Genomic DNA, 15,073 nt, shown 5'->3' with positions numbered 1-15,073 from the left:
GTGATTTACTAAGAAATGATTCTATAAATGTTGAGACTGACAATGAACAGAAAGCAGCGTAACCAGGAAAACAAAGTTGAAAGGACATGGATAAAGAGCTTAATGCAAATGCAAAATTTAAAGAAAAAAATGGGACAGATCCTACTGTCAAGCCAAAAGGAAGTTTAAGAAGGCGAATGAAAAGTTGAAGAGAAAGGGAAGTTTGAGGTACCCAAGGAACCTCAGAACCCAAATGACCTCAGCATCCTTAGGAAAAAAATTCTTCAAAAGCCTCCTGTTTAACATTTCCAAATGGACTGCAGCTCTCATGGATTACAGCTCTTTCTCATAAAGAATCACATGTGCCTTTTCCCTCACTTGGAAAACTCTTCCATTTTCTTCAGCTTTCCTCTTTGTTCCACCTGAAAGATCAGACCAGGTCTGCATAGCTGGTGCCCTGCTCTCAGAGAAAGATGCCAGATGTAAGAAGAACAGGCAAGGGATGACAAATACTTCCATAAATAAGGGGTCAAGACTCTGCTCTTCAGGGATACCAAATACTGTCAGGTATAACTTGAGAAGCAACAAAATTGTTCATGTCCACTTTATCAAACCAGTAAATTTTCAAATAAAACTAAAATGCAAACACACACACACACTCTCTCTCTCTCTCTCTCTCTCTCCCCCACTGTGCACCAAAAGGGTTGCCAGTCTTTTGCCTAAAACCCAAGCTCAAGCTTATATATATAATTTTGAAGTCCTAAGCCTTTTATCCTAGAAAAATTAAAGCCAATACAATGAACAGATCTTCATTTTCAAGAGGAACATCCTGGCATCAGGCAATTGCCATCTCCATCAATGTTCCCTGGAGAAAAAGGAAGGGAGACTCAAAGCCTAGACAGGTTTTATGTTCTTCCATAATCAACCCCAGGGCTTGATGGTCCTCAAGCCCCTTCTCCTCTCTACCTGGACGTATTCATGGTGACTTCATCCAATTACGTAGCTTTAAGAGCACCTCTCTCACCTAACTGAACGTATCTCACCACAACTAGATTGTGACCTCTTCTGGTCTTATTTTTCTCTGTTGACAGGTTAGCCATAGTCCTGAGAACATTACAGACACAGTAAATGCTGGTAAATGAATTATTCCTCCAGTGACAGTAGAAATTCTCAGAGGCACATGTTGGCTCCCTGTCTATCATAGCAAAATGAGAGCACACAATCAGCATGGACGAATTGGACTGAATTAGTAAATACTGGAATGAATTAGTAAATACTGGAGTGATAGTATCATTCTCCTGTGTAAATGAAAGGCCCTAAGTAAGACCTGAGGAAATTTAACTGGGGACTCAGTCCCTAAGCAGGCCCTATTTGAAACAGAAGCTCTGTTTCACTAGTAGGAAACATATCCACCTCGTAGGAAGAAGCATGTGCTTTTATAAAAGAATAAATTTCCTACTGACCTGAAAATAATTTGTCAGACACCCAGTCACAATCCTTTCCCCTTCTGACTTCTCATGAAAAGAGAAAAAGTCTTGAGAAAGACAACCTTGAGGAGAAGAAACAAAACCTGAGAATCCAGGCTGCCCACAGTTTCCATACTCACAAGCCTGGCAGCCACTCCACACTAATTCTAAGTGAACATACATACATACACACACACACACACACACACACACACACACACACTGCTGCCATAAAATGCCCTATAGCCCGCCTCATCTGAAGTCAGAAATGGGATTTGGGGCTTTGATAAACAAGAAGAAGAGTTTAATAATCTAATCTCATTTTACAGATAAAGAAATTGAAGTCCAGAGAAGTAAAACTGTTGGGGAATTTTTTGGCTAACAATAATAACTCATGTGATTAAGCAGAACCTCTCCCACAAAAATAGGCATACTTACCCCTCTTTCCCAAGCCCCAGGATTTAGACAACAGGATATTGTTATATACTTAAGCCCCCTCCTAGACAGCCCAGAAGCAGGACTGCATAGACCCAGACCACAAGACAGGCTGCTCACAGGCCAGTTAAAGCACGGTCTCTGAAAGGAGCATCAACAAGGACTTACCACAAGGGAAAAGGTCAATGGCTGGCATCCTGTGAATCTGTTAATGAAATCTGCCTTAACATGTCTTATTCCCAAAGTCTCTTCAAGACAGTTTCTGAATTTAATGGATAAGTTAATCTCAATTCCTCTTGATTAAGTAGGAGTCTTACCTCATACCATCAATCTTTATGCAGGAGGCATTTCTCATCTGTCATCAAGCATCATTCATTAGCCATCTCTCTGCAGAAGATGGAAGTTATATTATGTGAAAGTCATTAGAAACTGTAGACCACATAAATATAAATAATAATTGCTGTTTACTGAGCACTCATTATGTGCCAGAACACACATACAGTGGAAGCTCTCATGATTATCAACAGTTATTATTACTGTCATTCAATAGTTGAGGCAACTTATGTTCAAACAGGAGTAGTAATTGGCCCAAGATCACCAATTAAGAAGTCGTGAGCCAGAGTCTGAATGCAGGTTACTCCGTCTCAAAAGCCTGAACTCCTGAGGTTACCGTTATTCTCCAATATGAGAATTTATCTTCAATTAAAAAAAATGCAATTATCTGTTAAGCACAATAAAGGAAAGCACAATAAAACAAGATATGCCTGTACATTATAAACAGTAATTGCTGTCAACATACTTTCTTGGAAACAGACATTCTCACAGACCTTGAGCCTGCGACCCTCCATAACCACTTGTCCATTATACTTTGGGTCATGGAAACAATACCCCATGAACACAGCATAACTGCTGAGGCCTCCTTATGAGAGGAGGGAACCAAATCTGGGCCCTTTCATATATTCCACCTTCAGGAGGGGTGGCCTCCCCGTCTCTTGCCAGATGCCATGGTGCTGGAGGATGTCACCCCTCCCCCAGACCCTTGACTACCTAGGAAGCCCCCTGGGATTAACTGAGTAAATAGCAATGAGAATTGGAGGACTATACAAATGACACTGTTAACCATCATATGTAATGGAGCCTGATGGAATGTTGCTGCTTTCCATCCCTTAGCCATGATGTCCCTAAATAAAGGATGGGACCCAAGAAACAACACACTTGGTCTAACTTCAGGCAGTCATCTCAGCACTGGATGCCCTAGCCAACAAATGGTCCCATCATCACATTTATTATAAACTGTTGGGCTATTATCTAAAATTTGTCCTATTTCATGGTACAGAACTCTGGCAATCTCTTGCCTCACAGGCACCGAAAATATAAATCAAAATCACATGTCTTTACATATAACTAAGACTACAGAACAAGGCCTTGCCAGGATGCTCGTTATTCCCTTTGGAGTTATAGGCATTACTGCTAGTAACAAAGACACGCATTTCACTGCTTAGAATAACAATGTTGGGCTCTCGGAAAAGGTATTCATAGAACTTTCATGACCCCAATAACTGGTTTAACTGAGATGCTTAATAGTCTCCTGAACAATTCCTATTCATTAAATTCCAGTCCAACTGAAAAGGTCTCTATTTTGCCTCAAACCTTAACCTATATTTATAATTTTTTTTAATCTTGCCCTATCCCATAAGGGCTGGAGGCCAGATTGAGGGGGTGTACTCCACTGGGATCTATTAACCATAGATTATCCCAAAGACCAGGCAGCTGTTCTACTGATATGGGAGCCTAAACTTCATTCAAAAACTAAAAACCCTGTCGAGTTTAGCTACACACCACAGTTTAGGTAACTGTGGACTTATTATTGGTCTGGGTGCTTTCATTGGTTTACAATCCAGAGGCCCAAACCCTCCAAATAAGACAGTGTTTCAACCAAACACGGCAAATGCTGAGATCCACATCAACTGGAGTAGGTACCCACTTGAAAAGGATACTCCAGTCTCACACTCAGCAACATCACACTGGCCCAGGAGCTCACCGCCAGAGATGACGTCACCCCAGGAGACATCACCCCAGTCTGAGATCTCGCCATTGGAGATAACTTTGCCCCCTGGGCTAACTTGACCCTGACACTAAATCCCAGGGACTGTTTCTTCTAACGCACAGATTGGACATAGGACACTTTGTGCTTTTCTTCCTTTGATATTAGGAATTCTATTATGATTCTGAGTTCCTTGTCTGCTTAGCCCACGATCCAGGTATACTCCTTGCTCTCTGCCAAAACATACACCTCTACACTCCATGCCTACAAGGAAATCTGGTAGAGGTCACTAGTATCGATATCATTCCAAAAATTAATGGACTGTGTGATTCCAACTATATGACATTTTAGAAAAGGCAAAAGTATGTAGTAGTAAGACCAGAGGTTGCCAACGATTGTGGGGGTCAGGGAGAATAGGCAAGACACAGGGTTTTTAGGGCTGTGAAAATACTCTGCATAATACCATAACGAGGGAAACATGTCATTACGTGTTTGTCCAAGGCCACAGAATCTACAACACCAAGAGTGAACTGTAATGTGGTCTGCGGACTTCGGGTGATTATGAGGCGCCCATGTTGGTTCATCAACTGTAACAAATGTACTGCTCTGGTAGGGGATGCTGATAAAGGGGGAGGCTGGGGGGAGAGCAGGGGACAGATGGGAACTCTCTGTACCTTCCCCTCCATTTTGCTGTGAACCTGAAACTGCTCTAAAAACAAAGTTTTAATTTTAAAAAGGAAAAGGAATTAGTGGAGATTACTGCTTTCCCCAGGAGGCACGTGCCTCATATTGGCCAACCCCTGGACCCTCTGGGAAGAGGGCCACCCACTCCCTGATGCTTTCTTCCACTAACCGCCTCCAGCTTTCCACTAAGACCTTCTGCGTTGCAGCCACCAGCACTCCTTCCCCTTGGTTCCACACACAACCACCAACTTTTACATGTACTTTACTAACTTATCAGCTCATCCCCTCCAACACCACCGCCAGATGTGTCAACCTGATATGAGAGTATTTCTAATCTACTCTACAACTCCACTAAGATATTGTTAGGGACTGCAAAAAATTTCAGATTTATTTTCTTGACTAATGCAATATAAATGGGAAACTTAAATTATAGGCTGGCCTACAAGGACTCCTCGTACTTTACCTGTGTTTCTCCTTTCCATTATCACAGTAAAATGTTTTCTGTGTTGGTTAGGGGCACTTACGCCACACTAAAAGTCTCTACTATCATTGCCCTGGTTTCCTTACTCTCATCAAAACATGAGTATCGACTGTATTGGACACTCATGCGCGCGCGCGCACACACACACACACACACACACACACTTTTTCTGTATATTATATGACTTTTGACATCTGAAAAAATCCTTTCTGGCTGGGGAGAGACTGCTTCTTGGGGCTAGCCAACTCTGAGAAATAACAAAGGACTCAAACCGAAGCATGACTTTGATATGCAAACTAACCAATCGAGAACCATACTTACCTCCAGCAGACCCATCCACTGTAGGAGGCAATATTTCTCTGCCTTAAACATCCCAGGGCCAGGTAGCAGGCAACTAGAGACCACCCATATACCCGAAGCCTGACAAAATTATTCAAAGCAGTCAATCCTGGCTGTTTCCTCTGCCCTGCCTTGCCTTTCCCATAGAAACCCCAATAAAGGCAGTGGCCTAAACCTTCCCCTCTCTCCTGTGCCTTCTGCCTCTTGACCATCCTGGTGTTTTCCCACATCAACCTGCATGGTTACATGTTGCCTTGCCTCTAGGACTTAAAGAGTATAATAAACTTTGTTTTTTCCTGGGCCTCCAGTCTCCCCTTGTGGCAGCACTTGACTGACCATCTCATGAAAGAATATGTAACAGAGTTACTATTGCTTTCTTATTCACTGAGAAACTTTGTTCTGTAAAATCAGAGACTATCAGAGATTCACTGTTTGAAATTGTATCAGTAAGACTGAAACATCCCAATTTTGCCTGGAGGATATACATCATTATTTTGATATTTGACATCAAGAAGGAGTCTTGATTTAAAAACCTGGAACTGAGCTTCAAATAAAGGGTTTCTGGACACAATATTCCACATCTATCTTAATTTTATTGTTTCCAAGGAAACAAGAGCCTGGGTTGTTTGTAGTACAGACCTGATGTTAACCCCTTAACACAGTCCTGCTTTGCTTTGAGACTATCAAATTACTGCTTCCTTTAAATTTCACCTAAAATGTCACAATTCTCAGAATCCATAAGTATACATTTTGCTTTGTTTGGTTGAGACATCCACAGTTCCTCTGCTATGCAGTCTCCCTCACAGCAATGAGTCAAAAAATCTGGGTTTTTTTGCACTACAGGTTTGCTCCTACTGTTATTAGGCTGCTTTGGTTAGGATAATTGGAAGCAACACAAATTCTATCCATAGGACGCTAGTTGACTAAACTACCATACATGCACTAATAAAGGGCTCAGCAGCCACAAAAAAGGATAAGGAAAATCACTATGAACTGATATAGATTGATTTCCAGTATTTAGTTTAATTGGGGAAAGAAGTACATTCATGTGAAGGTAAAAAGGAAGGAAGGAAAGAAGGAATATATATATATATATATATATATATATATATATATATATATATGAATTTTGAGAAAGTTTACATCAGAAACTAATAAAATGGAAATGGTTAGCTACTGGTGGTAATGTGATGTAAGACTTCTGAATATACCTTTTTATACAGTTTTACCTTTGAATCGTGAAAAAGTTTTATAAATTAAAAAAATAAGTTAATTCAGAAAGGAAGCAAACCTTAAAACTAAATGTAAACAGAAATGTACATAATAGTGTATCAAACTGATAACAAAACCATGAGAGAAAAGACTTAGAGTTCACACAAATATTTGAGCACAGTACTATGAACTGCATATACTTAATATAAACCATTAAGGACAAAAAAATGCAAAGAAACTTAATACTTTATTAAGCAAGTCTACCATTAGTAATATTGGTATTATAGTTTTTGAAACTACTGTACCCATACTGTTGGATAAAACAATATACTAATGGTATTACAAACCATGGTTTTTATAATAAGAGAAAAGAGATACAAGTATAAAATAAAGAAAAAAGCACATATTAAATTTTTACTAGGAATGAGTATGAACTTACAATGTAAGAAAATATATTTTTAATTGGGTTTTTGAAGAATAACAATATGAGAGTATGTTCATGATAATAATTTATATGAAAAGGAGGATATAAAATTATAAATACAATTTGAATTCAATTTTGTCTCAAAAAATATATATATATATATTTTTTAGATAACCACTGAAAGGCCTAGATACAGTTATATCCCAGTAGCACTGAGCCCATCACAGAGACCTTGGTGTCTATAAGGAAAGAGGAGAAATCATTTATTACAGGTCTGTAACTGGAAAGTACAAAGTGAACTGGGGATTTACACTCAAAGACTAATAGGTATGTGTTGAAGGGACACATGAGTCAAATTAAAAGGACTCCTCCTGGCCAAGTTTGGGACAGCTTGAGCATCAAATGACAGCAACTGTTTATAATATGATGAATGAAAGAAAAATCCACGGATATGTTGTGACACTCCGAAAGGGAAAAAAATATAGAGGGCAGGGAAAGTGGGGAGGGAAAGCTCTTGTTTACAGAAGACTGACAGCTAAAGAATAGAGAAGGAATGACAGAATTAGAAAAAAAAAAATACCATTTCATAAGCTCCCAATGTAAAAACAGGTTGAAGCGAAGATCAACAAGTGATGTTAAAACCACTGATCGAAAGGGGTGGGGAAGAGATTATTCCCCTATTGCCAAGTATCACCCACAGATTACTAAAAAGAAAAATGTGACTACACGAGAGAGATGGGCACCTTGACTAAATGCTTTGCATTCCTAATACACAGTGGGACAACTTGCATTTATGTGCCTCCTGATCCCATATTGATGGGATACAATATGAAGTACACAACATCACCTAGGAAATTTTCACGTCTCTAAACCTGCAGTCTAACTTAGTAGCCATTGGCTCGCTCTATGTGGCTACTGTGAACATGAAATGTGGCTAGTGTGACTGAGGAACTGAATTCTTAATTTTACTTACTTTTAATTAAGTTTAGAAATAAAATTGCTCAGTTACTAAAAAACTTTTCAGCATGTTTGGAGCAATCTGGGTTTCCAAGTCTACTTTTTCAACAGTAAATTTTATGAAAGCTAAATACAGATCAAGAATTTCCAACAAAAATTTAGCAGCCACACTGAGATGTGCTTAAGTATAAAATACATACCAGATTCCAACAGTTAGTACAAAAGAAATGTAAAATTTTTCATTAATAATTTTATATTAGCTACATTAGTCATTAATTTCACCAATAACTATATATTAATAACTGGATGAACTGGGTTAGATAAGATATATTATTAAATATAACTTCATTTTTTCCTAACTTGGCTACTAAAATTTTAAAAATTACATCTGTACTTCATATTATATTTGTATTAGACACTACTGCTCTAGACACAATGTCCACTGTATGAGATAGACAAGTTAATTAAATGAAATCACAGGAAAACATCATATCAGAATGCCAACATTTTACAATACAAATCCTGAAATAGGCAGGAACCAAAAATACAGGCAAATGTTTTAGGTAAAAGAAATCTAAAACCAAAATGCAACGTGCAAATCTAATTTGGATCCTAGCTCTCCAAAAAACCGGACAACTATAAAATATACTCTTGGAAAAGTGGAAAATTTTTGATTTTCTTGGTGGACAATGCAGTTTTGTTCTTAGTAGGAGACTGTCCTCATTCTTAAGAAATAAACGCTGAAGATTAAAGGGGGAAGTGAATGTCTGCAATTTCCCATTAAATGGTTCATCATAATATATATAACGAGAGATAAAATCTTAATTAGTGAATCTAGATGAAGGGTTCATGGATGTTCGTTTTATTGACGTCACAGATTTTCTCTAGATAAGAATTTCAAGATGAGGGACTTCCCTGGTGGTCCAGTGATTAGGACTCCACGCTCTCACTGCAGGGGCCCGGGGTTCAATTCCTGGTTGGGGAACTAAGATCTCCTAAGCTGCGCAGCGCGGACAATAATAATAATAATAATAATAGTTTCAAGATGAATACCTGGAAGAAAAATCCACCCGTCAAAACTCATCTTACTTACGGTAAATTCAATTCCAACTTCTGCTACTAACAGAAACCAGCCTACGTCGTCTTCCTTCCCTGAGACTCCTATACTTTTGAAGCTTTGGGGCTTTACAGGGCTCTGACGTGGTAAATTTAGTATTTATATGAATTCCTTCACTCCTGCATTTATTTAGATCACACACACGTGCTGCCTAATAACCTGCAAAGGTTTCTCTTTCCAACGGAATATAACTTACCAAACTTCAATAACCGACACCCACGGCCGGAACAAAGCCACCGAGTGCTCACCGGGACCCGGGGACAGGGGGCCATTGGGGCCGGAGTGCCGGGACGAGAACGACAGAGATGCTATTCCTTTCCCTTGTGGAGAAAGGACCCAAAGGTTGCTCTGGAGCCTTTTGAAATCGGGAGCATCGCGGATGAAGACAAGGCCTGGCCGACCCGCCTCCACCCAGAGCTGCCGCCCGGACCTCCGCTGGCCGAGCGGGCCCGGACTCTCGCGGGAAGGGCCGCCGCCCGGGAGCGCCGGCCGGAGGCCGGGGCGGCCAGGTCAGCGCGCGAGGCCACGTCCTCTGACCCTCTTATTTGGTGTCTTCTCCTCCTGCTTGACCGCACAGAGGCGGGACACACCAAGAGGCGAAAATCTTACCTCAGACCCGCGCCGGACCGCACAGCAAAGACAGCCGCCGCCTTGCGCACGCGCAGATCCAAACGCGCACGCGCACGCGCACTTCCAGGCTCCTCGCACAGCGTAAGGGGCAGGGCCTCGGAGGTTGGGCAGACGCCGGAGGCTGCTCTTCTTTCATCTCGGAGCAGAAGAGAGGTATCTTTTTCCTCCCGCGGATTGGTGCTGGGGTGCTGGGTCAGGCCCCGGAAGGCAGGGCTGTGGTCCAGGAGCTGTGTAGTGGTTTGTTTTCCTCCATAGCCCATGCATCTTACATGTCTTACATGAATAACAATTGCTTTCAAATTTTGATGCATAGTGTCATTGCACAACTCTTGCTGCACTTTCCCCACGGAGATATGTATACAGTTACCGCCTAGATGTACTTGACCTTTCCACATGGCAACATAAATTCCCTGTGCACCATTCATTTTTTCATTATAGTTTAGCTTCCTCTCTGTGATTCCCCCTACCTGGGAAGGGAGCTTCAAACCGCAGTTAGGGCGAGAGGGAGCAAACGCTTCTGCATCTCAGTCTGGGGCCTCTGACACTGGAGGTGAAGAGGTGACCCTAAGTTTAAGATGGCTTCTGCTAACTATGTGGCTGAGGCTGCTGTCCTGAAGCAATGGGGAGATTCTTCAGCCAATGAGTTGCGAGAGTGACTGTGATACCCAGCTGGACTCTGGTTTCCATTATGTTTTTGAGCTTGACGATCCATTTTAGCTACCAACAGATAAAGAAAACAGCTTATTGTAATTTGGGAGACCAAGAAATGTGGAGTTCTCAGTATTAGCCTGGAGTCAGTCAAAGGCTAACGGTGCAGTGACCTCCCACGGCAGAGATTCACGGGTGTTAATAATCATGTCATAGAAGGAGGCAAATAGTTAAGGTGGCTATGCACAGTCTACAATAAATTTTAGGAATCTTATAAGTCATCTTTCAGTAAAAGAAAAGGGAATTTTTAATGGCTGTTATTCACTCTGGTGTGAGGGACTTGTTTCCCAGCGTTATGGTCATGAGCTATATAATGAACCTACTAAATCTGATTGAATTGTAATTTATCCTCAGAAAGTTTACATCTTCATTATTTATTTATTTATTTTTGGCCGCTGCAGCTTGGGAGTCTTAGTTCCCCCACCAGGGATAGGACCCTGGCCCTGGCAGTGAAAGCGTGGAACCCTGACCATTGGACTGCCAGGGAATTCCCAGAAACTTTATGGCTTTAGATAGCAACGTTTTCCAGGGATGAAGAGATTCCTCTTGAGAGGAGGTTAGATCAGGTGAGTAGACCTAGAATCAAAGTAGAAGGATAGGGAGGTCGAAAGTCTTGGAGATTTATGGCTGAGAAACTGGAAGAAGTATTAGGGGCTTTTAGTGAAGACTTGTGGCATCACGGTCCAGGTATATTGTATTATCTCATGAAACTGAAACGGTATTAGGAGTCAGGATGTAAAGGAATACTGGAGAAAGTAGGCCGCTGACCTCTTGTTCCTAGAGCATTTCCTGAAAACGTTTACCATTGTGAATACATATCTCTTATAACTCTGAAATGTTTCTAAGGATTTGAGAGCCTTTCCTTTGAAATGTAATCATCAGGAAGGATAGGGCCTCTGTTTCCCAATATCTGGGGCTTCCCTGCACAGTGGCCCAGGGTAAGTCCTTTGTCCACTTTTCTCCAGCTTCTTCCCTTGCTCCTCCTGGGAGATCAGAAAGAGTGTGTATAGCTGACATGCTGCTCAGGGAAAAAAGCAAACAATGAGGTAAGACAGCAAAGGACAACAAACATTTTTTTAAATTGTGGTAAAATATACATAACATAAAATTTAACCATTTTTAAGTGTACGACTCAGTGGCATTAAGTACATTCGCAATATTGTGCAGCTACCCCCACTATCCATCTCCAAAACTTTTCCATCATCCCAAACAGAAGCTCTGTAGGGTAACAAACACTTTTATGAGATTGGTTCAATATTTTGGTCTCCAGGGTCTCTGGAGATGAGAAAGTATCAGTCTACTTGCAGTAAAATGAGGATGTTGAATTTGTAATCAACACAGTAAAACTCTAACGAGGTCTCATTCCACAAACTTTCTACGCCCCACGGTGACCTCTGAAGTGGATGCCCACATGTAGACACTTCAAAGAGCCTCCCGGAAGGAGCAGCCTCCCTTGAGATTGAACTTGAAATGACAGGACAAAATTCACTTTCTGGACACTATTATTCCCTTTAGCCTCATCCTATTATTTTTGGTGCCTATTTTGTATATTTTCCACAGATGATGACATTGTTCTAAACACTCTGGTATATGGGACTTTCCTGGTGGTCCAGTGGTTAAGACTCTGAGCTTTCACTGCAGGGGGTGTGGGTTCGATCCCTAGTCGGGGAACTAGGATCCCGCATGCCCTGTGAGTGGTAATGAACAATCATATTACCCTGGACTTCTTGCTGGCCAGTCAAAGCAGGGTGTGTTTGGCTGCCAGCATCTCTTGCTGTACCTAGTTTAATATTTAACTGGCTTGGTTCTGGATGGGGAGCCTGGCTGTGGTATATCCTCCATTTACCTCGAATCACCCTACTGGGAGTCATGGTCCCAGTCACTCTTGTCAGATGTTCCCTAAAAGGAACAGAACCATTTTGGTCCAAGCTCTATCAGGACAGTTTGTTAGGGTATCTGTGTTAGTCCCCTATTGCTGCTATGATAGGTGTCAACAAAAGTAATCAATAAGCAATCTACAATAGGAAAAGAAAAGAGTTTTATTTGAGCCAAACTGAGGACTATAGCTTGGAAGCCAGCTTCCCAGATTACTTTGAGAAACTGCTCTAGAGAAGCCTTGTTTTCAGTACAGCTTTATGTCTTGTGAGAACAAAGAACATCAAGAAGGTCAGGGATACATTCCTTCAAGGTTTAAAAAAAACAGATCAGCACGTGCACAGCTAGTCAGTGTGGTCTTGGCACCTGGAAAGGGAGTCTTAGTATGGAAGGAGTACCAGCATTGGCGTCCCAGGAAGGGAGGCATTTAATCTTTATTTATTTTTTTTTAATTTATTTATTTATTTTAATCTTTATTTTTTATTTTTTTAATTTTTTTATTTTTTTTTATTTTTTTTTTTATCTTTATTTTTAACATGGACATTCTTTACTTCTGGTCAATGGACACTTTTCTTTAATAATTAAAGCAGACTGCAGTGCATGTTTGATAGGCCACAAACAGGCTATTTTTCTTAACATAAAATGCAAGTTAACTCATGTATAGGCCAGAATGACTTCCCCATACCTCAATATGTGAACCTCTCTTTTTATCACAGGTTACCAGAAACTTAGTATCTTAAAACAACACAAGTATTTTATCTTACAGCTGTAGAGGTCAGGCATCTGGACTGGGTCTCACTGGGCTAAAATCAGGGGGTCCCCAGGGCTGTATTTCTTCCAGAGGCTGGAGGGAAGAATTCATTTCCTTGTCTTTCCAGCTTCTAGAGATTGCCTCCATTCCTCGGGTCATGGCTCCACATCGCTCTGACCTCTGCTTCCATCCTCACATCTCCTTCTCTGACTCCTGCCTCCTTCTTTCACTTACAAGGATCCCTGTGACTACATTGGGCCCACCTAGGTAACCCATGGTAATCTCCCCATCTCAAAAGCCTTAATTTAGTCATGACTGCAAAGTCCCTTTTGCCATATAAAGTAACATTCAGAGGTTCTGCAGATTAAGACATGGGTAATTTTGGCAAGGGGCACTGTTCTGCCTACCACAAAAAGGACCTAAAAAGAATTCTTAGCTAGATACATGAAAGATTGGGGGCTAGAGGTGTGGAGAAATGGTGCCCTTGAGACTTTGCCTCTATCCACATAGACTATGCAGGCAAAGACTTGACCTGTGGTGAGTCTGGGAGTTGGCCCTGTGATCCTCCCAGAACATGAGAGGATGGGAGGCCTGTCATGAGAGTTTCTCATTGCCTCCTGGGTTCTGATGCTGTAAGAGGCTTTCTTCTCTGCCACCTTCAGAATATAAAACTGCTTAGCTGTGTCTAGATTTGGCTCTTCGACTACAGGGAAGAGGCCCAGTCACAGATTAGGGGTTAAAGTTGGTGGTCATTTGGAGCCAGAAGTAGAGGATCTGATTTTCCCCAGAGTATTGCTCAAATGGTGTGGTCTAATACAAGGTTTTTTCAGGGGGCGGGGAAGGGTGGAGGTAAGGGATAATTAGGGAGTTAGGGATTGACATGTACACATTGTTATTTAAAAAGGATAACCAACAAGGACCTACTGTATAGCACAGGGAACTCTGCTCAATGTTATGTGGCAGTCTGGATGGGAGGGGAGTCTGGGGGAGAATGGATACATGTATATGTATGGTTGAGTCGCTTTGCTGTGCACCTGAAACTACCACAATATTGTTATCGGCTATACTCCAATATAAAATAAAAGTTTAAAAAAGATCAGTTTATATAAAAAAACTAAATATAGATATTGAAAAGCAAAAAAATATAAGGTTTTGGTTTGTTTGTTTGTTTGTTTGTTTTGGTTGTGCCACACGGCCTGTAAGATTTTAGTTCCCGGACCAGGGACTGAATCCTGGCCCTCAGCAGTGAGAGCGTGGAGTCCTAACCACTGGATCGCCAGGAAATTCCCAAGTCCAAGGTTTTTAGTTCCACTTCCTGGGTCTCCAGAGCAGATTCGAGTTTGTTCCACTTTGCCTTCAGTGGAGCAAAGGATAAAGTACATGGGCAGTAGGTGAGGGCGTCACTCTCTCCTGTGAAACTTTTACTGAATAGAATGCATTTAGCTAAATCTATAACTTCAAACCATTTACCCATGTTATTTTGAATGTCATCCATTAAGGTGATGATATTTGGTAGCGATGTTATAAGAAGGGAGTAGTCTTGTTTAACCCTCTATAGTCTGTAGGCAGCCTCCATATATTCATACTGGCTCAGGACACACCAGGGAACTGAAAGGTGACATGGTAGGAATCAGTACCTTCTTTCAGTAAGTCAGCTATGACAGACCGTAATCCTTCAGCGCCTGTCCTTAGCCAGTACTGTGGCGTATTGGTCACCCACATGGGTAGGAGAAAGTTAACTGGTTCCCACCAGGTGACACCCACCATAGCAAAAGCTTTAGGCTTATTTCATGAGGTTGACCAAGGAGGTCCATTCCAATAATGGGAAAAGGGAGAGTCTGGGAGGAACAACCAGGACAGAAGCATCTCTTAGCAAAAGTGGGCCGATTTTAATAGTTAAGCAGGTAATTGCCCTTTTAACTCATTCTCCTCCCAATTCATTCACTTCCTGGGGTGAAGGGGGAGTGCTTC

The 15,073-nt window shown here is 41.4% G+C and overlaps 1 protein-coding gene across 18 annotated transcripts in view; it reads right to left on the bottom strand.

Moving 5' to 3' along the window:
- Positions 1-9,975, bottom strand: part of LOC101272375 (zinc finger protein 177-like) — a 33,070-nt gene extending 23,095 nt beyond the window's left edge. The window contains exons 1-4 of one of the 18 annotated variants that reach the window (XM_049708560.1): positions 9,748-9,942; positions 2,049-2,267; positions 1,443-1,528; positions 238-436 (exon numbers count right to left, since the gene is read on the bottom strand). The gene's annotated coding sequence lies outside the window, so the exon portion shown is untranslated. The other 17 variants (XM_049708561.1, XM_049708564.1, XM_049708570.1 and 14 more) reach the window with 17 other exon arrangements.
- Between the last annotated feature and the right edge of the window lie 5,098 nt (positions 9,976-15,073).

Source organism: Orcinus orca, chromosome 3 (assembly GCF_937001465.1).
Source record: "Orcinus orca chromosome 3, mOrcOrc1.1, whole genome shotgun sequence".
NCBI classification, from domain to species: Eukaryota; Metazoa; Chordata; class Mammalia; order Artiodactyla; family Delphinidae; genus Orcinus; species Orcinus orca.
This window is presented reverse-complemented; position numbering and strand designations above follow the sequence as displayed.